The sequence below is a fragment of the Pinus tabuliformis genome, chromosome 4_1 (assembly GCF_031772625.1).
Source record: "Pinus tabuliformis cultivar Carrire ecotype Pingquan chromosome 4_1, CPIR1, whole genome shotgun sequence".
NCBI lineage: Eukaryota > Viridiplantae > Streptophyta > Pinopsida > Pinales > Pinaceae > Pinus > Pinus tabuliformis.
The window spans coordinates 24,173,093-24,199,142 of NC_142303.1; positions in this window are offsets into that span (position 1 = coordinate 24,173,093).

Here is a 26,050-nt window from a genome sequence, read left to right on the forward strand (position 1 = left end):
ACTATTGGTACAACACATGGACTAAGACTCTCTTTGATTAGTCCCTTATCCATCATTTCTTGCACTTGTCTTTCGACTTCTGCATTCCCTTGAGAATTTAATGTGTACGCTTCCTTATTTGGAAAACTTGCTCCTCGTATTAGATCAATATGATGACTAATACTCCTGATCGATGGCAATGCATTTGGAAACTCATCCACAATAGCATCAACGAAATCATCTAACAAAGTTTTAACTTCTTTATGAAAATCATCCAAGTTCATGGAAGTTAAAATTACCTTCAGTCTCCCTATGACAGCAAAATGCATTTCTTCACCTTTTCCAATCTCTTGCAACAGCTCCTTTCTTCTTATCAGCATAACACTACTTCCAGGTGCTCCTTTGTCAGCACCATCCTTCAATGGTAGCAATGTATATTTATTTCCATCCTTCTCCAGGGTATAAGTGTTTCTCCTCCCATCATGAATATCTTTCCAATCAAACTGCCACAGTCTTCCCAACAATACATGGAATACATCCATTGGCATTACATCGCATAATATTACATCCTTATATGTACCAATTTGTATTTCAACCTTGCATCGTTTTGTCAAAATGATATGATGTCCTTTCTGCAACCACGACACTTTGTAAGGAGTAGGGTGCACTATCTTTGCTAATTCGAGCTTGTCCATAAGTCGAGGTGTTTCTATCTTTGCTTCTGCCATATTCGCACTCCTCTAACTTAGTGGTTTATTATGAGGACAGTCCCACGACACATGTCCCCATTCTCCACATGTGTAGCACCGAATATCTCTTCCTCGACCTCTTCCTCTGGGCACAAATCTTCCTCTATTAAAATCCCCTCTCTGTAGTGGTCTGCTACTTGAACTGCCTGCTTCATGCTGATGCTGCTGTCCCCTTGGTTTGGTAGTTCCTCTACCTCTTACTGAGCTTCTTCCTCTATTCCTCTGATTTTGTTTTCTCAACATCTTCTCCTCTGCCTTCAAACATGCTTGATAGGAATCCTCAATAGTCTTCAGACTTAACAAGTTGATCTCGTCTTGTACATCATATCTTAAACCATTGATATATCTGGCTACCTTCTCCATGTCATCTTCTACATGTCTTGCTCTAATACTCAATCTATAAAATTCTTTTGTGTACTATTTAACAGTCATTCCTTTTTACCTTAAATTATGCAGTTGTTTAAAAGGATTTAATTGATAAACTTTAGGAATAAATTTGGCCTTCATCTTAATTTTGTCCCATTGCTTGATCTTGGACTTTCCTTTCCTCATTTTGGATGTTTGTAGCTCATACCACCAAATAGTTTCATGACCTTCAATCTGGTAACTACAAATTTCACCTTCTTCTTGTCGTCAGCTTCCTCTTCATTTTCAAAATATTTGTCTAATGACTTGATCCAATCCATTAGCTCTTCTGCATTGAGACTCCCTTCATACGTAGGAATTTCCACCTTTGGTTTTCCTCCTACTTTCATGAGCATCTTAACAACTCTGATACTGTAATTTTCCTCCTCTTCTTCTTCCTCAAAAGATTCTTCTTTAGCACTGTCATCCCCTTCATCAAGTGTTCTTCTCTGAGTAGTCTCAATTGTTTCCATCCTCATACGCAAGCTTCGGATCTCTTTTGGCAGAACTGCATTTTCTTATGGCCTTCCTTGACCAATGCCAGCTCCTCTCCTTGGTGGCCTGTTTACTGTAATCAACCTTAATCTCTCTGTGCTCTAATACCACAAATGACGCAGGAATCAATTGTTTTGATAAATCTCAACAATTGGCCCCACATTTACTATTTCCCTTACAGTCCAACCTTTTCTTCTCTGATCGAACTTCCGTTGTAAAATCCAAAAACAATGATATTTCCCCTTTTAAATATAACCATTCATGATTCACCGTAGATCATAGCACATTTAGATCTAACGGTCCAGATCTTTTATCACAATCGCAAGTCATTATAGTTTCAGGCCCTTTTCCCTTTGGCAGTGAAATGTTGTGATGTGATGGATCACAATCGAATATCGCAATGTTTCCACATTCTCCAGACCCACTTCCTTTTAAATTAAATGTTGTGATGCGATGCCTCGAGATCACATATCGCATTGTCCACGGCTGGGGTCCAATAACGTATAAGCTTCCTTTCAATGCGATATTTCAGCAATCGCAGGTCGCAACTCCTTAAGACCTGTGAACCAACCCTATGTAACACATATTTGCGATGCGATATAGGGGATCCAACGGTTGGCGATTTTTCGCACCGTTGCTTCGAATGGAAATCAACAGTTGGGGTTTTAAACCGGCTTTAATACGATTAATATGATGATAGGCTGCGATTCTATTGAACTCTAAGTTTATATCATAAAACATAAAAATAGAGAAATACTCGATTCTATATTCAATACAAATAAACAAAGGCAAACGAGGGATTCCACGGATCCAATGTATAATCACATGCAGCATCAATATATAATCATACACATGCATCAGTTATTCACAATAAAAAAATTGTTACAAAGTCTCGGCCCTCTGGCTCGATTACAGCAATTAAAAAGACCCTTATTTCAATATGGAAGTTCTCACTCTATTACTTGACTCTTGCTTCACTCAATTCTCTCTCATCTCTACAAATCCGTCTACATTACAATTTTCTTCTTTTTATCAATCGAATCCCACTCTAATTACTCAATCTCTATTTTCAAGCTCTATCACACCCTTAAGCTAACAACTTATCTTTGAATCTAAAATAAGACAATTTCTAACTATTACAATAGTGAAATACAACTCATTTCTTGAGAGATCCAACCCTCTCGGTAAAAACTGACTTTTAACCACTCAGGTCAGTGAAATTCAACTTGTTTAGCCACAACATGTGAACAGAATTTCACGTTGTTAGCTAAGTCCAGATGCTTCTACATCATTCACTCCTCCCACCTTGTGATCAACTCAAGGCAGTCCCCTGTTGCATGTGCATTTACTCGGCATTGAGAGCACCAAGGTCTTCTTGGAAGAGGACAGTCTCTGGTGACATTTCCCTCCTGGTTGCAGCTATAGCACCACACAGGTCCCTTGCCCCTTGTTCTTCCTCCTCTCCTTCCTCCTATTGTCCTCGCCCTCCGCGAGTGGTCTTATTGATTATGAACGCCAATCGATTTGGCCTCTCTTCCATGGAATCCAACGCTTGACACTATTCGATGTGGTGAGTCGTGGATGCACATAATGTGTAGTAGTTATTGTTCGGTACAGTTGAATACTTCTGAAATATCGGGCACAACCGAGGTGAGTGTCCATAGCTCGTACAGACCTCACAGTACTTAGGTTTGTTTTGGCCTTGAAATGACCCTTGCGATCCTACCGCTGCAACCCTAGCTATAGGAGGAGTTCCTGATGGTCCGGTGGGCCTTGATGTAGGATCCATGCCTCTTATTCTTGGGCATTCAGTTGCGACGTGACTTTCGACCAAGTAGTGCATGCACCATACATTGGGACTCACCGGGTGGACCAGCTGTAAGTCTTTCAGTTTCTCTGCTAAGATGGCTATTTGGTTTTGGAGTCCTATGATCAATGGATCTTGTGATCCTAGTCCCCCTGATATTCATGTGGGTACCCTTGCATTGCCTCAATGTGATTTTCTTATTCTAGAGCATCTTGTAGGGTCTCGATATTTTGTTGTGTTAAGGGCGTATGAGTAAGGGGTAGGAGTGCCTTGATAAACTAATCTCTTTGGTGATTTTGATCTATGGGGTGACTTAGCTTTCTGACTGCATATTTGAACCCCTACATCAATTCCTAGGTGGTCCCTCCATCCTATTATTTTATCTCCCATAGTTTTAACAGACCCTGCTAATCTATCTATGGAAGCTTAAATTATTGTATAAAGCTCTTCTTGATGTCATCCACTATTGGATTCAAGTTTAGCTCTACCCATTTGATAAACCATCTCAGAGCTCTCCCCCTAAGGGTGGTCTAGAATTTGATCACCTTCACATTATTTCGCGTTTGGCGAGCTCTCCATATTTCTTTACAGAGGTAACAATGTTGCTCCACATCCTCATTCTGTCATCCTGAGAACTCTGGATATGAGGTAAAGGATCCTACCATTCTGGCTTGAGTGCGTGATAAAAGCACAAAGCCTTGGGTCCCTAGATGTTGAGATCCTTGGAATCCTAGGTTACCAATACTATTATTTCCACTACTACTATAGCTACCAAAATCTATTTTGTATCTAACATGAACACTACGTATCCATATTTCCTTCAACAACTTAGCAAAAAATTTACCAGGACTGTTCGTAAAGTACTAGGGGAAGGTCGAGGTGAATGCCACCAGAGCTTTAGGGGCTCAGATGCTTGATTTCATCTGGCATGTTATCTTCTGCAAACAGTCATCTCATCACATCACACATCTCATCGTCCATCTCTTCTTCAGGATTACTGTGACCAATTCCATTAGACACCTCCCCTGCAACTAGGGAGGGAGGGCTCCTTCCATTTTTTCATGCATTCATTTGGCTTATCTATCCTTATTCCTTTTTGTGATTTCTCTGTCATCTCATCTCTTCCTCCTGAACCCTTCGACACCACTCCTGCTTGGTGCAGTCCCTCAGCATGCACTTTCATAGCTTGCGTAGCCCTTTCTTGCCATTTTTCTACTATTAGCACTCTCCTCTACACTCTTACTTCCCTAGATCTTCGTGAATGTTCTGCATCCATCCTTCAGCCAAATCATAGTCCCTCATTCAATAACATTCCCCCCCCCCTTTTTCCTTCCCCAAGCACTGGGGTTTTATGCTTCCATACTCGCTTCTTGGAAAGAAATCAAGCCTTCCTCTACCATCAGAACCTTAATCCAAAAGGGTATTTCCTTCAGTAATTTTCCCCTCAGCCCTGATCTAAACACCAAATTAGCCTTCAAGAAGGACTAATGACGTTTTACCGTGAACTCAACCATGTATCCTTTCAGAGTAGTCTATACCCAAAAGTCTATTTATATGATCCCATCGGTGTCCAGATGTTGGAGTGCTGAAATATCAGTGGAGCTCCACCCACAATGAGATGGTTGTTGTCCCTTCAGTCGATCCTTCACCTGCAGTCTTCATAGCCAATTGTACAATTCCTTTGGGAACTCACACCAGAAGAACTCCTACTGATCTCTTACAGCTTATGAATACAAGATCTCATCGTTCACCTTAACAATGATCCAACTTTGAAGGACAACTTGTTGCGATACAAGCTTGTCCACTTGGTCATCCCACCAATTTCTTATTTCGTTCTTAAAAGTCCTTGATACCATATTTCGAACCCCGATTTTTTATTTTAGGTCCCACCAACAGAACCATTTTTTGGCAAGAAAATGACAATAGGGGAGGGACCCTGGGTTCAAGCTCAGCGGGCCAACAAGGTTTTGATGTAGTCTAGGACAACACAAACATTTTCACCTTACCATGAGGCAAGGAGTCTCACCCGAGGCATGCCAAAATTGAAGTGAGATGGAGGTAGGAGTGGTATTGATAGAATGTAAAGAACATGTAACAATAACTCATCACACTCAATCTACTAGACCATCTAAGGCTGTCATCCCATCCATATCATCACAGGAAACTATCTAGTGGTTAATAAATCATTTAAAATTTTAAAGAACCCATAGAGAACACAACGATATAGTATAGAACCCAAAATGCTTCTTTCATTACTTAGAATATAAAGGAGTACATGATATAATACAAAAGGCTTGAGGCATGTTCATTAAATACACAGAGAATAATTTCATAGAATATAACTAACATAAATTAACATAAGCAGAGTCGAGGGAAATCCTCACTCTTTCGCAAGCGGTCTGGTTCTCTGGTTCCTTCCTTGACTCACCCACTTCATCACCAACCCTCTCCTTTATTGTCTCTTGCCTTTTATCCTTTATTTCACATTCCCACTTCTAGTTCCATTCATTTGACTCTGCCTTCGACTATTTCCTTTCCTTGGTTGCCTTTGTCTTCTTCCCTCACCTTACTGCAACCGACTGTTCCTGTTCCTTTCCTTTGGCTGTTAGTGCCTCAACCTGGACCATTTTCCCCACCACATGTTCTTGACAATTCTTCCCACCAACATTCAAAATTCAAAACAAAGGCCCCAACATATTGGTATATACTAAAAATGAGCAAGAGCATGCTGATCATTTAGCAACAATGTTGAGATTGTTGAGAGAGCATCAATTGTATGTTAAGCTCAACAAGTGTAATTTCTTCCAGACTAAGCTACATTACTTGGGAAATGTTGTCTCCAAGGAGGGAATTGCAGTAGATCTAGAAAGGATAAGGGCCATCATGGAGTGGGTAGCTCCTAGAAATGTAGATGAGGTGAGATCATTCATGGGGTTGGCAAGTTATTACTGGATATTCATAAGGAACTTATCGCAAATTTCTTATCCTATCACATCATCGCTGAGAGAAGGTATGAATTTTGAATGGACAGAGGAGTGTGAGGCTAGCTTTGAGTAGCTCAAGCAATTTTTGACATATGCACTAGTGTTAAATATTGTTGATATGGAAAAAGAGTTTGTAATATGCACATATGCTCGCAAGAGAGGACTTGGTGGAGTCCTTATGCAGGATGGATAGGTGGTATGCTATGAGTCATGAAAATTGAATGAGAACAAGTAGAACTACCTCATACACGATCTTGAGTTGGTAGCGATCATACATACATCGAATATGTGGAGGCACTATCTTCTAGGCAGGAGTTTTGTGTTGATGAGTGATCACAGTGGTTTGTGGTATCTATTTGAGAAACCGAACCTAAACGGTAGGAAATCTTGGTGGTTGGCCATGATCAGTGAGTTTGATTTTGAGGTCAGGTATATTAAAGGTAAAGAGAATAGGGTGGAAAATGATCTTAGCGGGCGAATACAGGTAAATAACTTAGCAAATATGAGCTCCTGTAGGATAGAGTTACAAAATAAGATCTTGCACGTAGGTCAGCAGGATGTTAGGTATATGGATATTATGCACAGATTGCAGCACAGTACAAGTAAAGGTACATGTGGTGGTATAGGTACAGGTACATGTAGTAGTACATGTATAGGTACAGGTACAAGTATAGGTGCATGTGCATAGGATCTGGACTATTGTCTTACTGTAGACTGGTTGGTTAGATTTAGAGACATGATATATGTGCCAAACAATAGTGAGTGCAAGAAGGTGATATTAAGGGAGTTTAATGTGAAACCATGTTCAGGTCACCCAGGCTACCAAAAGACATTGACCATAGTGAGGAAATTTTATTATTTGACGAATCTGAAGAGGGATGTAGAAGAGTTTGTGGCTAGGTGCTTCAATTGTTAGCGTGTGAAGGAAAAGTGTAAGAATCCAGGTGGACTGCTACAACTGATTATGATTCCATAATGGAAATGGAAGGTCATTTCCATGGACTTCATCACAGGTTTTCCAAGGATAGTGAGAAAACATGATTCCATAGTACAGGCATTCATCAAAGATGTGGTCATATTGCATGGTGTTCTAAAGATGATTGTGTCAGACAAGGATGTGAATTTCACTTCTAAGTTTTGGAAGGAGTTATGTGCTAGTTTGGGAACAGAGTTGGCCTTCAGTACAACTTATCATCCGTAGACAGATGGATAGACAAAGAGGGTCAGTAGGATATTAGAGGACATGTTTAGGATGTATGTAATGAATCAACAATGGAAGTGGGAAGAGTACCTTCCACTATGTTGATGGTGCTGGACCTGCCAACATGTTAGGGGATCTCCCCTGTAAGAAGTAACAACTAGACCTCAGACTGTTTGGTGTAGGAGTCCCAACAGCGAGTCGTACGGTATCGCCTTGAACATGGTTGCACGCAGAGGAAAGTAAGATCTCCCTATTGGTAGCAAGGGTGTGACATGCGTAGCAAGCCAAGGAAGGTGTATGAATGGTTCTATCACACTAAGGGAGGAATGAGTGCGCTCCTTGGAAACATGTGTAAACATGCAACTTGAAAGGGAATACACGAGGCAATATGCATCACATGCTGGAAGGAAGGTGAAAAAATAATTCAAAGTGATGGTTAAACCAACAACACATTTCAGTTAGATTCATACATACATATACAGAAAGAGTCCATACATACATGCGTAAGCAAACATATACATATATCATTAGAGTAAACAAGTTAACTGAAATACAATAACAACATATGCATGAAATGTGTTGGCTCTATTATATTAAGAAGTGAAAGTTCCAATCATACAGTACAACCATGACTGACCACCTGTCTTGACAACGAAACATTATAGTCACTTCTGCTTGCTCCTCCAAAGAGATGTACTAGCTTTGCACTATGGAGAAAAGCCAAGGCTCCTTACAATATTTTCCAAGCTTTCTCTAAGATACTCCTATCGGAAGCTTGGCTGACCAAAAGCCTATAAAATGAGTTATGAGGGACTATATATAGCAAAGGGTGGGGTGGCCCTTGACATTCCCTTTTGTGATTGTTCATCTACCCTCATGACTCTTCAACTACTCTATGACTATTACATTCAGCTATTGACACTTGAACTTCCACTTGAAAAGATGTTACATACAATATGAACATGTACTCGTGTGAGACAAAATAGGCTTGAGCAAGCCATGCAAGACATCACTATGACTCAGAAAATTGTGGGATCACCAACTCTTCGACATCCTCACGATGGTCGACTGAAGCGAACTGATGCCAAGCTTGGTAGTCCGCGATGGTGTCCGTGTACTTTATGGTGACCTCTTTCTAGAAATGAACTCTTACCTCTGTTGCATCTGGATACACTGCTCTAGCTTTTGTTTCCAACTTGTATAATAACATGTGCATCATTGTCTTGAGTGTGGCTGGACCAACGATGTACTGATGCATGGTGTCTGCACTGTTCGCTAAGTCTGCGATGATGGCTATGCGCATCAGCTCATCAAAGTTTGAGTCAAGCTCCAGTCGGATTTTTGCCTTTGTCTTTGCCTCAGTGAATGTCCCAATAAATGGGATTGCATGTGCACGCACAGCAACATCCATGCTTATGAATACCTGTGCATGGGAAGCTTGCAAACTAGTGATGAGTTGCAGGAGTTCTTCATAGTTTCGGATCTGATTCCAAATATGTGCCTTAAACTCAACCTCTCTGGGCTTCATCATCTTGGGAAAGTGTAATGGGGCTCCCTTGTATCTCATTGTCCATGTTTGCATGTGGTCAACCATAGTATGCAAGTTTGACAAGATATATTCTCTCTTAGCACATTGTTGTTGCCAACTGTTGAGATGAACAACTACCTTATGCACAGTACCAAATCTAGAGTACAACGCCCGCATGACTGTCTCAAGGGAGGATACTTAATCCAATATTTCCTTCTTCAACTTTGCTTGGGTGGATGTTGTAACTAGTTCTCCTCCCTGCTTGGATGTCTGTAACTCCTTAGCCATTCACTCATTCTCTGTTATCAAGAAGGGAACACTCAAGCTAGTGGCTTTAGCATATTCTCTAGTAGCATCGACAAATGCTGTTGGATGCTTATGCACATTAGACATGATCACTCATTCCTCAAAATGCATAGGATGTGATGTCATCTATAGTAGAGACTCTACGCGACTTCACAACTCTATGTTGTGACTCGTCGAATGATATGTTGTGCATCTCTTCTTCTGAATTGTCTCAAAGGGTCTCAGTGTCCCCTTGGTTGCTTGGGACTTTCTCTACTTCCAGATCCGATGAAGGTGATGGGTTCACCTCCTGGTGGTAAGGCATGATATTGATGTCTTACTCTAACTCTAGTTGCTCCATCTCCATATCCATCTGCTCAAGTGCTCATTAAATCTCTTGAGTGAAGTCCTTCTCCTGTGTCTGCTCACCCTGCCTGCTTGGTGCCAGCTGTTTAGATGTGTCGACTACCTATATGGGCACAATTTCATCTATTTGTACATGTTGCGCCCCCTGCTATATCTATCCTTATTGTACTTCCTTCTCCTATCTTCACAACTCTAGTTCCTTCCAGAGTTGCTCCTTCAACTCATGCAACTCCTTCATTATTTCCTCCATCCTCTATTTTTAGCTCTGCCTTTGCACGTTCCTCCTGTCACGATGTTTCCTTTTTGCCTCTATTGCTAAAGATGCTTTCTACGAAAGTGGGTATGCTCTAAAATTGTAACTTTTTTCTGCCTCGACATTGTCGACAATCTTTCTCTTGCCTTTGTTCCACGCTGTTTTGTTTACCTCTGCTGTTGTTGCTACTGGTTCTCTCCTGGATGTTGCTTTGCTAACCATTCCACAACAATGTCGATCAGTTCATTAGGCTTGGAGAAGCTGTGAAAATATCTCCATGGGTCTTCCTCCACCCAATGACATGCCCCGTGGATCCACTGAAACTGTACTCTTATGCAGTATTCCTTCACCAGATAATGTGGTTCATACAGATTGTAGCTTTGAGTGTCAAAAGGATATTTATTTTACATTTATGCCTCAACATCCATATGTTTGAGGTTCTGTATCTCGTACAACCTGATCCACAACAGAAGAGTGGCCCAAGGTGCCTTCTTCTTACGGTGTAGCCTAGCTGCTAGTCATGCTAAGATGTGGTACAATACTTCTTGCATGATGAGCTTGTCTGTAGCAAACTTTGGCAAAACATGCAAAGGCTTCTCCATGATGTACATTCATATGAAGGTGCGAGATAGTGAGGCATACCAACCCGCTATGTCGATCCTACTCAAATATAATCTTGTACACCAGGGTGACAAAATGATTTGACAGCTGTGTGATGACCCCTTAGAAGCTACATTTGAAAAACAGTTTACAATAAGTATTGACAGAGGTTTCCACTGGTGTCCATGCCCACTTCAAGCCAGAGAACTCCTAACGGGTACAGATTGCATCTAATATGTATGCAGACATGTAGATTTCTACTTGTCGGCCTTTGGGTAGGTACCGAGCTCTTGTTACTTGTTCCTTCAGCCTATGAGCCAACAGGTCGGGCCAGTTGCATTCTTTTCCCTCACTAGTTAGTTGGTCCAATGTGATCACCCAACTCTGCGGGAAGGTCTCCGTTATCTCTTGGCCATACAGGTGACATGAAAAGATGACCAAGTACTGATACACCTTCCGCAATATCTTCGTCTTGTAAATTTGGTTGGGTGTCATCCTAAATTTGGCTGGCTCCTTCACCCAGTTCTTCAAGATATCCCTAGAGTTGGCATTGTTGCTAGGTATGCTAAAGGGTGTCTCCATGGTTATCATTGGCTTCAGAAAGTGGTACATTTATTGATAATCCTGTGCCATAAAGGTAGCAATCTTCATCTCACTGACACTTATCAATGTCATCGTCTTAGGATCAGTGTGCGAGATGATCCAATGTATCATGTTTGAGCATGGGAATGTGGGCTATCTGCATGCAATCTGGTACAAGCTGGACTTGTGAATCTTCACATAGACTTAGTGGTCTTCAAGATTTTCCCCAAAGGTGCTTGATAATGCATCATGGACCTCTTGCTATTTCATCTTGATATCTTTTCTACGATTAGATTGGTGTCTTCCTATATCAGCAAACTCATAGACACTCACTCAGCTGCTACTCCAGTTGTGCTTTCATCAGTGTCCATTGATCGTGCTCTCTTGGAGGCCATTGATCTTGAACTGCTGAGAGATGGACGAACACCCGCTATATCTAGAGACATGGCAACATGCATGGCAAGAAATATGTTAGCTAAAACCAAAGCAAACTTGAGGGATGACATGCAACATACTTAGGGAACTGCTTGAAAGGATTAAACAATTTTCACTGGGAGGTCGGGAGACTGATTGTCAGAACTACAGAAAAGGTAGTCCGAACTATCAGGAGGCTAGTTAACTCCTGGAATTGTGCAATGTGCAATCCAGACTAGCTTGTTGGGTACTGAGATTGCGGAATGAGCAATTTCATCTGGAAAGTGAAGCATGCCCAAGGACTGTGTTGCGCAAGTTTTGAGGCCATCAGTCATCACCTCTTAGAATTGCACAAGGCAAGACTAGAGGACATTGATTGTCTAGATTTGCTCATTTTCAGAGAGGAAGGCATAGCCTTTGCTCTCAGAATTATGAAATGATGTCTGGATGAGGCAGAGTCCAGACTAAGGTTGTCCAGACCCACCAATGGGCAACTAAAAGAATATGAAGATGTGAATGCAAGACAATGCTGAGTGTGAGCAGGAGTGAATGATCATGCATACAAATAGTGAATGCAAGATTCAAAAAATGGAACAACATGCATGTGTGTGAAACGAGTCGTTGAATCGGCGACCATTTGTGCAGAACAATGTTATGCATGCGACAACAGTGATATTCTAATGAAAGATGAAATGATGCTTGTATAGGTTAATATGCATGCAAACGACAAGAAGCGTTCAAAAAAATCAATAAGACAATGCTCACACAAGTAAAGCGGACTTACCTGGAAATAGCTGAGCTGGATTTGTCGAAGACTCCTAGATGTACTGTGGGATGTCATAGCTCTAATATTGATGTGAAGACTGAGCTTTGAAGTGTCGAATAAAAAAGTTTGAGGCTCATTACACACATTCCACAAATCTAGGAAAAAGTGACACTTGGAGGAAATTTTCTAAAACGATCTTTGCATGTAACCTCTAGATGCTAAAAATAGCTCCCTAAAATTTAGGGATGTGTTGATGAGGTTGGACCTGCCAACATGTCAGGGGATCTCCCTGGTAAGAAGTCCCAACTAGACCTCAAACCGTTTGGTGTAGGAGCCCCAACAGTGGGTCGTACGGTATCGCCTTCATCGCAGTTTCACGTAGAGGCAACTAAGATATCCTTGTTGGTAGAAAGGGTGTGACATATGCAACAAGTCAAGGAAGGTGCATGTGAGTGCACCCCTTGGAAACCTATGAAAGTATGTGGCTAAGAAGGGAACACATGAGAAAAGATAACAATCCAAAGTGATGGTTAAACCAACAACACATTTCAGTAAGACTCATACATACTTATACCAAAAAAGTCCATACATGCATGCGTAAGCAAATAGTTAAATATATCATTAGAGTAAACAAGTTAGCTGAAATAGAATAAAAACATATGCATGAAACGTGTTGGCTTTGTTATATTAAGAATTGAAAGTTCCAATCATACAGTACAACCATGACCAACCACTAGTCCTAATAGCAGAACATTATAGTCACTACTGCCTGCTCCTCTAAAGATATGTACTAGCTCTACACTATGGGGAAGCCAAGGCTCGTTACAATACTCTCCAAGCTTTCTCTAAGATACTCCCATCATAAACTTGGCTAACCAAAACCCTCTGCAATGAGTTATGAGGGACTATGTATAGCAAAGGGTGGGATGACCCTTGTCATTCGCCTTTGTAACTGTTCACCTACCCTCATGACTATTACATCCAACTATCGACACTTGGACTTCCACTTGACAAGACGTTACATACAATCTACACATGTACCCATGTGTGACAAAATAGGCTCGAGCAAGCCATGTAAGACATCACTATGACTTGAAAAACTATGGGAAGACCAGCTCTTCGACATCCTCACGATGGTTGACATTAGTGAACTGATGCCAAGCTTGGTAGTCCGCAATGGTGTTGGTGTACTCTGTGGTGGCATCTTTCTAGAAACAAACTCTTTCCTCTGTTGCATCCGGGTACACTACTCTAACTCCTCTATCCAACTCATCTAATAACATGTGCATGATTGTCTTAAGTGCGGCCGAATGAGCGACACACTGATGCATGGTGTCTGCACTGATCGCCATGTCTACATTGGTGGCTATGCACATTAGCTTGTCAAAGTACGAGACAAGCTCCAGTCGGACTTATGCCTTCATCTTTGCCTCAGTGAGTGTCCCAATAGATTGGATCTGATGTGCGCACACAATAACATCCATACTCATGAATATTCGTGCATGGGAAGCCTAAAAACTAGTGATGAGCCATGGGAGATATTCATAGTTTTGGATCTGACTTTGGATGCGTGCCTTCATCTCGACTGCTCTAGGATTCATCATCTTGGGCAAGTGTAATGGGGCTCCATTGTATTTCATTGTCCATGTTTGCATGTAGTCAATAGCAGTATGCACATTTGACAAGATACATGCTCTCCTAGCACATCGTTGATGCCAACTGTTGAGATGGACAACTGCCTTATTCATGGTACCAAACTTGGAATACAATGCCCACATGAATATCTCAAGGGACGATACTTCATCCAGTATCGCCTTCTTCAACTCTGCTCGAGTGGATCTTGTAACCAATTCTCCTCCCTACTTGGTCATCTACAACTCGAGCTAGTGGCTTAGGCATATTCTCTGGTAGCATCGACCAATGTTGTTAGATGCTTGCACACGTTAGACATGATCACTTGTCACTCAAGCTATGCAGGAGATGTGTTTTCATCCGAGGTAGACACTCTGCATGATTTCACAACTCTATGTTGTGACTTGTCGAATGATATGTTGTGCATATCTTCTTCTGGATTATCTCTGATGATCTCAGTGTCTCCTTGGTCGCTTGGGACTTGCTCTGCATTCAGATCTGGTGAACCTGGTGGGTCTACCTCTTGGTGGCAAGGCATGAGGTTGATGTCTTGCTCTAACTCCTGCTGCTCCATATATGTATCCATCTCCTCAAGTTCTCATTCAATCTCTTGAGCAAAGTCCTTCTCTTGCAAATGCTCACCCTGACTACTTTGTGCCAGCTGTTCAAACGAATCTACTACCTGTATGGGTGCAGTTTCATTTGTTTGTACATGTTGTACCCCCTGTTGTACCTATCCTTTCTACTCTTCCTTCTCCTTCTTGTGCAACTATTGTTCCTTCCAAAGTTTCTTCTTCAACTGATGCAACTCCTTCACTATTTTCTCCATGCTATGTTTTTCTCTCTACCTTTGCACGGTCCTCCTTTCTCGTTGTGTTAGCGCTTGGAATTCACCTAGGCTGAGATAGACAAACTCTCAAGGCTACATCAAACCATTTCACCTCGTAGCTAGCCCTACGAGGTATGAGAAGGCTCTCTCGGGTCAGATTTGATAGATTTTATAATATAATTAGGCTAACCAATTAAGAATAAAGATTTTAGGCTAGTAAATTGATAGGGGGGTTGATTTAATGATTTTTGGGGTTTTTAGGTGGCAATTGGAGGGAGTGCAATTCAGGGTGTGGGGATTGAGCACAGTTTTCGCAGGTGGGTCTTTGGGGCAAGGTAGGAGTTTATGCTGATGCCTTTAGCTGAAAGAGATGATCAAGGAAGAAAGAAGAGAAGCTAAAGAGGGCGAACAATGAATTCGAATCCTCTCTAGACAGTGGAAAACATAAATTTTAAACAAAATTGAAAGCTGAGCATGGCATGCATGAATTCAAACTTTATCACTTCTTTTGTTTAAATAGCAGCAAGAGATTAAGAAATGGAACACATAAACACACTTACAATAACAGTAGGAGACACACCATCAACATAATAATCCACAAGAATCCACAATGAAGTCTGCAAAATCCTGGCCTTCCTTTTCCTCAAATTGCAGAAAATACAAGTCAAAAATACAATAGCACTTCTCCCTCTAGAGTCCAACCATCAAAATGAGAAAGAGAAGGCATAATATAGAAGGTCAAACCTCTTCCCCCACCTCTAGGGGTCGAGCTCAGCTTCCTAGGAGCTGTTACAACTAATTCTAAATCAGTCACTAGATAATAGGCCAGCACAACAACTTGCCTCTAAAAGTTAGGAAGCCTATCCATGCATTAAATATTAACTATTTACATCAAAGAAGCTTCTAGAAGAGTAAAGAAAGATAAATCCTATCAAAGTGCCATGAAAATATTACATTCATCCATCATCTACAAGTAAAAATGGTCAACCATAGTCAAAACAGTGTTTTTTGACCGAAAATGGCAATTCTGGCAAATCTGGAAGTTCTGGTCGCGCCCCTGGAAGTTCTGGTCGCACCCCTTTGCAGCTACTTTTGAGTGGGTTCCACTGATCCAAATCATGTGCAAGATGGCTCATTGGAAAGCTTGGCCTGTCTACTGTCCATCCCAAGTGGAATTTCTAAATTTGGTGTTGATTTGACCCCTCAAAAACCATTTCTCCCAAGGTCACTTTCTGCAACTCAAAAAGTGGGCAGAAAGTCATTTTTTAGGTGTATTTTGAACTTTTGGAGGCTCAAAACTCAAAATCAGGCTTCTCCCAAGTATTGGTAATTTTTCTTTTTGAATGCCCTTTCCAAAAATGCCAAGTTTGCAAAATTCCGAGCAGCCCTTCAAACTGGTCTCACCCGGGGTGAGACCAAACCGTGGGCAAAACCTGTAATTTTACCAAAAATTTTCAAAATGCTCAAAAATCTTCAAAATTTTCACATTTTGGTGCTGGATCAAGGCTGATCAGTACCATGATGAGTGAGGGAGGCTTCAGCCAAGATACGGAGCGGATTTGTCCTTTTCCTCCTCTTCCGGGCCTCCGATAGCTTTCTTTGGAGAATTTTCATTCTCGCCTTGCAAACATGTAATCTTGCCCAGTAGTGTGTCTTCATGTTCCGGAGCAGCTCTTTGTCACGGTTTGCCTTGTCTAGCAGTCCCTCCAAGCGCCAATTTGCTCGGATGAGCAATAACTCTCTATCCTTGGGCAGTGGGTCCCCAGGCCTCCTGCGGTTGATGTCTCGGTCGGTTCGAATCTTCCATAACTCATCCAACTCTTTCTCTGTCTCCAACTGTTTGGTCCGCTGCTCTAAATAAGTGATAGTCCACTGAGCCATCTCAAGCTTCCGCTGCAACACAAGGTTCTCTTCCTTGAGCTCATAGAAATCTGAAGAGGAAGGAGAATGAGCATCACGACCAGTGAAATCATCATGTGCCTCGCCAACTGCCTCATCCTCAACCATGGGCTGCTTGCCCTCTCATACTGCCTGTGCCGATGAAGAAAGCGAGGCCCCTTCCACCTGGTGTGGAGATAACACTCGCTGCTCTGATGATGAAGACGAGACCCCTTCCACTGGTTGTAGAGAAAGTACTCGTCGGGCTGCTGCAAATAAGGTCCTGTGACCTCTCTGATATGTGACCCGAGGAGAAGAAGCCATGTGTCTCGGGATGCTGGTCTCGGGCTGATGTGATGGCCCTCCCTCCTCATGAACTGCCTCCGGCCCTGAATGTGACTGTGTGAAAACATCTCGGGAGATGAAATCCGCCCATGGGATGCCCTGCTGGCTCAGCTGATGGGAAACTACTAGCTGAATAAGACCATGATGGCATAGGCTCCGGAGCTGCTGTACTGGGGTCTGTCTTCGAAAGGTAGTGGCTATCCTCTGAATGTCATGAAATAAGTATGCCGAGATGTTCATCATCCTCACTCTGGTGAAGTGCATCATCATGCGGATATGACAAGAAAATACTCGTGAGAATCTCCCCTCGCATGTGAAGTAGTGCATAATGAGTCTCATGGTGTCTATATACTCTGCTCGGAGGAACTTGATAGGAAAGTTCCTTGTCAAGTGATGCACATAGGCAGGCCTAACATATGGCTCATAGTATACCAGGTCCACCCACTTGCGCTTTGGCCATACCTCACCCACATTGGGTATCCCGGTAGCATCTGTGATAGCCTCTGGAGAAAATACAAAATTCACCCCTGCAAGGGTGACCTGCCTGTCATGGAGATGGAGGACAAACAACCGGGCCAAGTCCTTGTGATGCTGGATGTGTGACAGCCTCTCACAAAACTGAAAACAAGCCATATGCTGAAAGCAAGATAGTGCCAACGGGCAAGCCTGCAACTCTGTCAATGATATAGGCTCCTCCCTCTTGTGGTGACCACCCTTGCCTCCCCTACGAGGCCTCTGCTGTGTATGAATCTCAGAAGATGATGATCGGTCATCATCTTGCTCATTAGTCTCAGTGGTTGACATGGTGTTATTGAGCAAGGTGGAAAAAACAAGTCAAATTGACCGCTGCCCTGCCTGCAAAATGCTGTGAAGTATGCTGTTTTCAAGGGGAAACATCATGAGGGATATGTTAGGGGAGGGAATTTACATATAGGAAAGGGAAAAATATATATAAGCAGGGAATTTTGAAGGAAAACATCACATAATGCTAAACATGTCATTCCATCTCTCACCATTTGCAAATTAAAATTTTATTAGGGAAAACTTGTGTTTTGAACACCAAGGGAAAGGACAATGAAAATCTCCATGATGGAGGGAAGGATGTCATGAGCATAGGGGGATAGGGCAGCATCAGTTATAAACCTTTAACAGGCTGCTCTCCTTAAATTTTGCCTTTGCATGTCATCTAAGAGCATACTCTGTTTTTTCATAACTTTTGGAATGGCCATTTAATGCTTTTGGGAAACAGTGATTTTGTATGTTTGATCACCAAGGGAGGGAAGGGTTACTGTGATAGGTTTGCAATGGAAATAGAGTATGATGTCTTGCGAGTTAGGGAGATGAGGGGATATAGAGAAATAGGTTTAATGAGACAATAAAACCCATCACCAAAATCTGCCAAACAATTTTCATAACAGCAGTCTTTCCATGGTGCTGGCAGTTTCATTTTTGCATTTGTCATTGGGAATTAGGATTTCACTGTATGTTTTGACATTGGGGATGGAAATTCAATTGCATAGGGAGTTTTGCATAAAGGGAAATGCAATTTGAATTAGGTTTTCATATGGGGAATAGATAGGGAAAAAGAGAGTTTTATGGATAGAGAGATGATACCATGCTAATGAGAAACCCTAACACAGCAAAACTGTTTCCTTTGACAATTATGCAGCTGTATTTTTGATGAATTTTGTGATGACTTTAACACAGCTTTGAATCTTTGACATATACACAAGATGACATTTTCCTTTATTTTTCTAAGGCTATGCAAAATGGCAAATTTCACTGTTTTTACAATTTTTTGAGTGCATGCCTTGTCATCACTTTTCTATTTGTTTTTTACCATGTTTTCTTTTCATTCATTGCTGTACATTTACATAGGCATTTTGCTGTGTTACTAGTGCTTAGGGTTTGATCATTATACATGGGGAAAAGGTAGGGTTTGTATGGTTAGAAGGGACTAGGGAATACATTAACAATCCTTTGCCAACCATACTCTATAACAGCAGGTCTTTAAACAATACTTGCAGCTTCATGAATGCTTTTTGTCATAGGGGAAATAAAGTTTCATTTACATGTTGACAAAAGGGAAGAGGGATTTCAATTGCACTGGGATTTTTAGGGAAAGGATAAGCAATTGAATTAGGGTTTTAATGAAGGGAAGGGTAGGAAAACAGAGTTTGAGGTTAGGGAAATATACCATGTTCTTATGCAAACCTTACCACAGCAAAATGTTCATTTTGACAACATGTACAGCTGTATATTGTTAACTTTGTCATGACAGCCACCTAGTTACCTTGCCTCTGATTTTTACACAGCAATATGTCTCTTTTGCTCTTGTCTTGTCTAGGCTATGCATAGTGATATTACTCTGTTTTTTGTGATATTCATATGCATGCATTTGCCATCATATTCCTTTTTCTTTTCACAATGTTTCTTTTTCATTTTGCTGTGTTTTTTATACATAAATTTGTTGTGTGACAAAATGTTAGGGTTTGAGTAGGATGCATGGGAGAAATTAGGATTTGAAATAGGGTTTAGGAGGGGTTAGGGTTTTTAGGAAATTGGGATGGGGTCTAGCATTAATTTGCAAATGAGATCAATGAAAATGACACTCTAACACATGTGAATTTATAATGGGAAACTAATGGAAGGGAATAAAGGAAAAATTACCTTGAAAAACAAACAATACAACCTAACATAAGCTTGCAAAGACATCAAGTCACTTAACCTATTTTTCATTAATTTCTTGCATGATAAAATTACCATAACCCTCCTTATTCATCCATGGCATGATTATAAACATCATAAGGGAAGCATACCTTGAAGAAATCCGAGCAAATTTGAAAGAAAATTGAAGTTTGGGTGAGTTTCACGGCAGACAGAGTTTTTGGTCGCGCACGCTCTGAGAATGGTCGCGCTCCTCCGTTTGGTCGCGCCCGTGTTATTTAACACTGTGCGTTGGCCTCCGTTTGGTCGCGCCCACCCACGTGGTCGCGCACACCTGTGGTTTGGTCGTGCACCCTCAGAAAGCCCAGAATTTGTTGCAAATTGCCAATTTGCCTTCTCACCTCTTTCTCTTGCGTTTTCTTGCCTTCAAATGCACAATGAGGGTCTTCAAAGAGGGAATTTACCTTTATATGCTTACATTTGAAAAAATTTAACTCAAAAACCCACTTTATAATGTTTCCACTTGGACATTCTTTTTTAACACTATTTTGGAGTCATTTTGTCCTGAAATGAGCCTTTTGATGCGTTTGACTCCTTTCTTTTTGCAGGTTGACCATCTGATGGACTGTGGCGAAGGAACCAGGGCTGTTGCCGGCACTTTTGCAAACTTTTGAAAATTTCTTTATTTTTACAAATTTCCACATGGCCTTGGACTTAAAAACAGGGTTTTTAAACCCAAGGCATAAAATGAGCTATAGCTGAAGAAAATGATAATGAAACGTATGTACAAGACTCCTTCCAGCTTGTTGGGCACTTGCTGACCATGACTCATGACCTTGAAAAGATTTTGACTCAAAACCCTAGACCTAAGACCATGGGACCTCAAGACAAAAACAAGAACAAGCCTGACTCAATTACATTGTTGTATGACCTGATCCAGCAAAGCCAAGAAGGGAACAAAGACCAGCTCCTCCATTCAGTGTTATGGCATGCCTAGCGGGATGCAAAACTGACACTGATGAGACACCTATAAATGCATATGCAAAGAGTTATTGATCACTGATGGAGGGCTCAAGACCGACACTAACAGTTGCCTCTTTGCCTCTATTACCAAAGATGTTGTATGCATAAGTGGGTATGCTCTAAACTTGCAGCTTTGTTCTACCTCGGCATTTTCAACAATATTTCTCTTGCCTTTGTCACACATTGGTATGTTTACCTCTGTTGTTGTTGTTGCTGGTGCTCTGCTGGATGCTACTTCGCTAACCATTCCACAATGATTTTGATCGGCTCATCGTGCCTGGAGAAGCTATGACAATATCTCCATGGGTCTTTCTCCACCCAATGACATGCCCCATGGATCCACAGAAACTGTACTTTGGTGCAGTGATCCTTCACCAGACAATATAGGTCATACGGATTGAAGCTTCAAGTGTCAAAATGATATTTCTTGATCTCCTCTGTTTCGACATCCTCATGCTTGAGATTCCTTATCTCGTATAACCCAATATGTAATGGAAGAGTGGGCCAAGGTGCCTTCTTCTTTCGATGCAGCCTAGCTGACACTCAATTACATAAGACCAGTAAGTAAAGGGTAATCAAATAACATCTCTTCACCATGTGAAGATGATTTGTAAAGAGAAATGCATATTTCATCATGTAATTTTGAGTTCAAATATAATATTTTTAATTTTCATTTTGTAATTTTATGTCATTTAAATGTAATAAGTAAAAGGTTCCCAATATTTTAACTCAATGTTCTAAAGATGCCATACCATCAAAAGATCAATTTTTCAAAGGAAAAGTTAAGTGAAAGGGTAAAGTTTCAAAGGGTTAAGTGAATGCCAAAGGGAGTTGAAGCTCTAAACCCTAATTTTCTCTCCCACAGAGCTAGGGTTGGCTATAGAATCAGATACATATGAGAAGAGGGGGCCTAAGGGAGGTCGTTTTAGCAAGTATGAGGCCATTCAAACTCATAAATATCATGTCTCCATAATTTTTCAAGAAGTCACTCCAAGGGACAAATCATTTGCCACACACAGGGCCAGTTTTGCTTCAAAGTATGTTTCCAACCAAACAGAGATGAATTTTACAAAAGTGAGAGAATTTTTTGTCCATCATAGGCCAAGGATGAAAAACCTCCTTCAGTTTTTACACAGGTGTCATGGTTTGGGAGAAATGTCAAAAATTTAGTTGCTACAAGAGAGTTGCTGCACTTCTGCAGTGACCTTGGGAAAAACAAATTTTATCCTAGCTAGATTGTCCAAACGACTTGCTTGATGAGTCAAATGATAACTAGACATAAATATATTTCTAATTCACTATCATTATATCAATCTAGAGTTGAGGAAGACCTCCAAAATTTCCCTGAAAGAGCACACTTCATTTCTGCACCCTCATTCTGCACTTTTTGACTAGTCTTGGGAGAATTGATTTTTGAGGGGCTATAATTGATCATTTTCAGTGCTTGATAGGTCCATTGTGTAGCCAAGAGAAATATATATCCAACGAGATATCATGGGATCAATTTGGACTTTGAGAAGGCACTCAAACGTCTATTTTAAGTCAAAATTGCACATTCCCTTTAGGCACTACGCGTTTGTCCAGAAGAGCTAAAATCACCTCCCCAGCTCCACCAAAGTGCATTCAACCTCCTACAAGTAATAGCTAAAGACAATGTGTTTCTTCCTCTTTGAATCATTCCCAAAGTGTTTTAAAAGTTTAATTGAATATTTGGTGTTTCCTCATATATAAACCCTAGTATCTCCTTAAAAACTACCCTTGCACCCTCAATTCCTAAATCTTAACTCCTTGTTGTGGCCACCAACAACCCCCCTCCTTATTTAGTATTAGCAATAACACTATGCAAGTGGGGACCCTTAGTCAAAAAATTCAAAAAAATCAATTAGTGCTCATATATGTCACTCCTTAAGAAATATTGCATCGCGCAAAGAATGATAGGGCATTTTCTTATGAGTCAAAATGATAAAATGCGAGATTGCGACACGAACTCCATCGCTTTGCATGCATTAATAAACACTCACGTTGGAAAACCTTAAAAATCGTCGATATGCGATATCGCATCTCGCATCTCGCAAAATTGCATGGAAGACACATAACGATTAAACGATAAAGCGATCTGCGATCTTGCAATATTGCGATCTGCGATCTTGCGATACTGCAATCCTTGCGATAGCGTGATCAAACAACCTTGTGATAGCACAACACGAAAAAATTGTGGTAATGCGATTATACGATGCAAATCGCAGAAACATTCCATCGCAGATTTTCCTAGCTCAATATTCAAGAAAAAGTTTTTCTTGAACCAAGAACTGGTTATGCGCTTTAATGATAATTAATGAGTTATATGCCAGTTGTTAATAAAATATGGTTTTTTGTTGTTCGAAGAGCCAGTTCACGTAAGGTGGTATCCATAACATTTAAAGCTTTCCTTTCATTATTTATTATCATTACTCTCTCCTCACTTGTGAACTGCAGGAACGAGGAACAAAAGTTACACAAAGCAATGTGCAGAAAGCTATGAGGAAAAAGGGTGAAGCTCCAATGTTTAAAGACAAAGAAAATGCGCCCTTACAAACAGGTACTGCATGCAACAAAGCCGCAGATTCACAGAATGCTACTGAAGCCATCCATTACAGAACTTTCATTTACAACCATGATTAAATGGGTATTGAGCGATGTTGATATCAGAGACAGACAATTTAATGCTCAGGGTCAAGAGCTCACTAAAGCAGTGTTTTTACAAATTTTGAGCTTTATACCCGATAAAGTAAGAGGCGCAAAAGGCAAAAAATGCATCAGAGAAGCCGGGATCAAAGAATGGAGGCAGTTTCCGATGCGCGATTAGCACCTAATCGCACATCGCTGAGAAAATTGCTCGAAAAGGAAAGCTTCTAATTGCTTAGTCACCTGTAAGCCCGAAAATTGCAAGAAAGCAATGATAAAAATAAAATGGAAAGAGAAAGCTAAAGAAAAGGCAAAAGCAATTCAAGGGTTAACCAAGTTGAACTTGGATTATTACTGGGCATACACGGTAAAACCACATAGTCAGTGGATTACTCCCAAAGTATATCATCGATTTTGCTAAGAAGGTGGTGCCAGCTCTTGCCAATTCTGTTTGCTTAGCTCAACCGAAAGCGGAAGACAGTCAGCCGACTCTACCCAAGAAAATACTAAATGCTTGCAACGTTAAGGAGTAAATGCAGAAATAGTTAGATATTAGATTTAATTTTTAAAAATAGTTTTTCTTAGAAAAAGGACGGTCATTTAAACCGTATCCTAAATTTTTGTAAATAATTTATTATTAGATTTAGTTAGTAGTATTTAAACCCTTCTCATGCATTTAGAGAAGGGTCCAGAAATATATCAAAAACTTGTCCTCAAAACATGCACTTTTGCACCCTTCGAGGAGGTCTTGATGAATGAATGGAACAAGATTTGTTGATATTTGCATTTGATATCTGCTACTGATGTTGCACTTCTGTACTCTTAGTGGATGTTAAAGAAATGAGAGATAAATCATTGTCGCCTAAAGCTCATGAGTAGGACTAGTCATAAATGGTACTTTTATCTCTTGACCATTTCTGCTTATGTGTTAAAGTGATATACAGTTTTTAGTTGTTTATGTATTATTGCATGAATGCCTGAGTTATCATTTGGCACTTTTGTACGGTGATAGCTATTTATTTATGCTTAATGTATGAATAGCTCATTATGCGATATGTTTTTCACAACTATTTCATCTAACTTTTTATGCGAAGTGGTTCATCCTTATTGATTTCCTTTCTCATAATAGTTGAATGATCTTTATTACCAGTTTTTATTTGAAATCTTTTTAGATCGCATAATAGAAGAATTACACCCCGTGTTAGTATAGACTTAGATGTTGCTGCTTTTTAGATTACAATAGCATAGCATTAGATTAAAATTAGAATTAGAATATCTTAATTAGGAACTATTAGGTCAGGAACATCAAATTCTACACACACACACACTCATAGATTGGGAAACTGGTCCCATATCCCCAGTCGAACCCACTATACCAAATGGATAAGGAGCTTCCAACCAAGGTCCAGACCGAGCGGGTATCCCCCTTGTTGTAGACCCGATTTTCGGGGCTTCAACATATTTGGCGCTAGAAGGAGGGCCTAAAACATGTTGTCTGTTGGGGTTTTTTTTCAATCGTAACATTTGAATTACGATGGCCTCTCTTAAACTTCCAATTTGGAGTTGTATCCATGTTCGTGCCTCTTCCAACACTCCACCCGAAGTGGTAAGACTCTTGTCTCAAGTAAAATTCAATGGTAAGAGAAATTCTTCTGCTTTTAATCATGTCCTTCAATTTATTCAAAATGTTTCAATTTCAAATTTTCAAGGAATTGATGAAGGCATTTTATGCAGAATTTGTATTCTCACATTTGTAGCAGAGGCTAGAAACTGGTGTAGAACCCTTCCGGTTGCCTCAATTGACAACTGGGATCAATTTGTCACGGTTTTTGTTTGTAAATTTGATTGCTATGATTATGATCAGGTATATGATGAAAATGAGTATCTACGAAAAGAAGATGAGTCTGTTAGAGATTTTAATATTTGATTTCATCTGAATTGTTTGAAATATGATGTTGAAGATGAACCCATAAGTGAAGAATCACTAGATTGTGTTGATCATAATTATTCTTTGCCTCCTATTCCCGATCCAGTGGAAATTAGTCCAAGCTTTGTTCAAGTTCCTTCTAATATAAATGAGAAATCCAATTTGGATGTGCAAATAAATTATGATGAAGAAGTTTCCCAAAGCTTAGAGGATATGTCTGATCCAATACAAGAAGACAAAAGCAGCAATTTTGGAAGAAAGACCGCCTTGGAATCAGAAAGCAATTTTGAGGCAAATTCAGAAAGTATGATCGCAACTCAACAAATGCAAATGCCAAGGTTAGAACAGCAAAGTAATCTTCTTCCAAAAAACATGAGCACACAAAGGTATGATGATCTAAAACCTGAAATCTACGATGAAAGTAATGCACAAGAGTTCTCAGAAAGAGATATCCTTAAATGCATTATTTCAGAGTCACATTTTTCTCTTTATCCTCATATTATTAATGATGGTAATTTTCCCCCCCTCCGTATTAATGATATTTCAGAAAATACAGAGGCTGATCTAAATGAATCACCATTAGGTTTTCAAGATAGAGAAGCAGCTATAGAACACCCTGTTGTCATTAACAAACATGAAAGGGTTGTCCCTCCTTGTTTGAATATACTAGA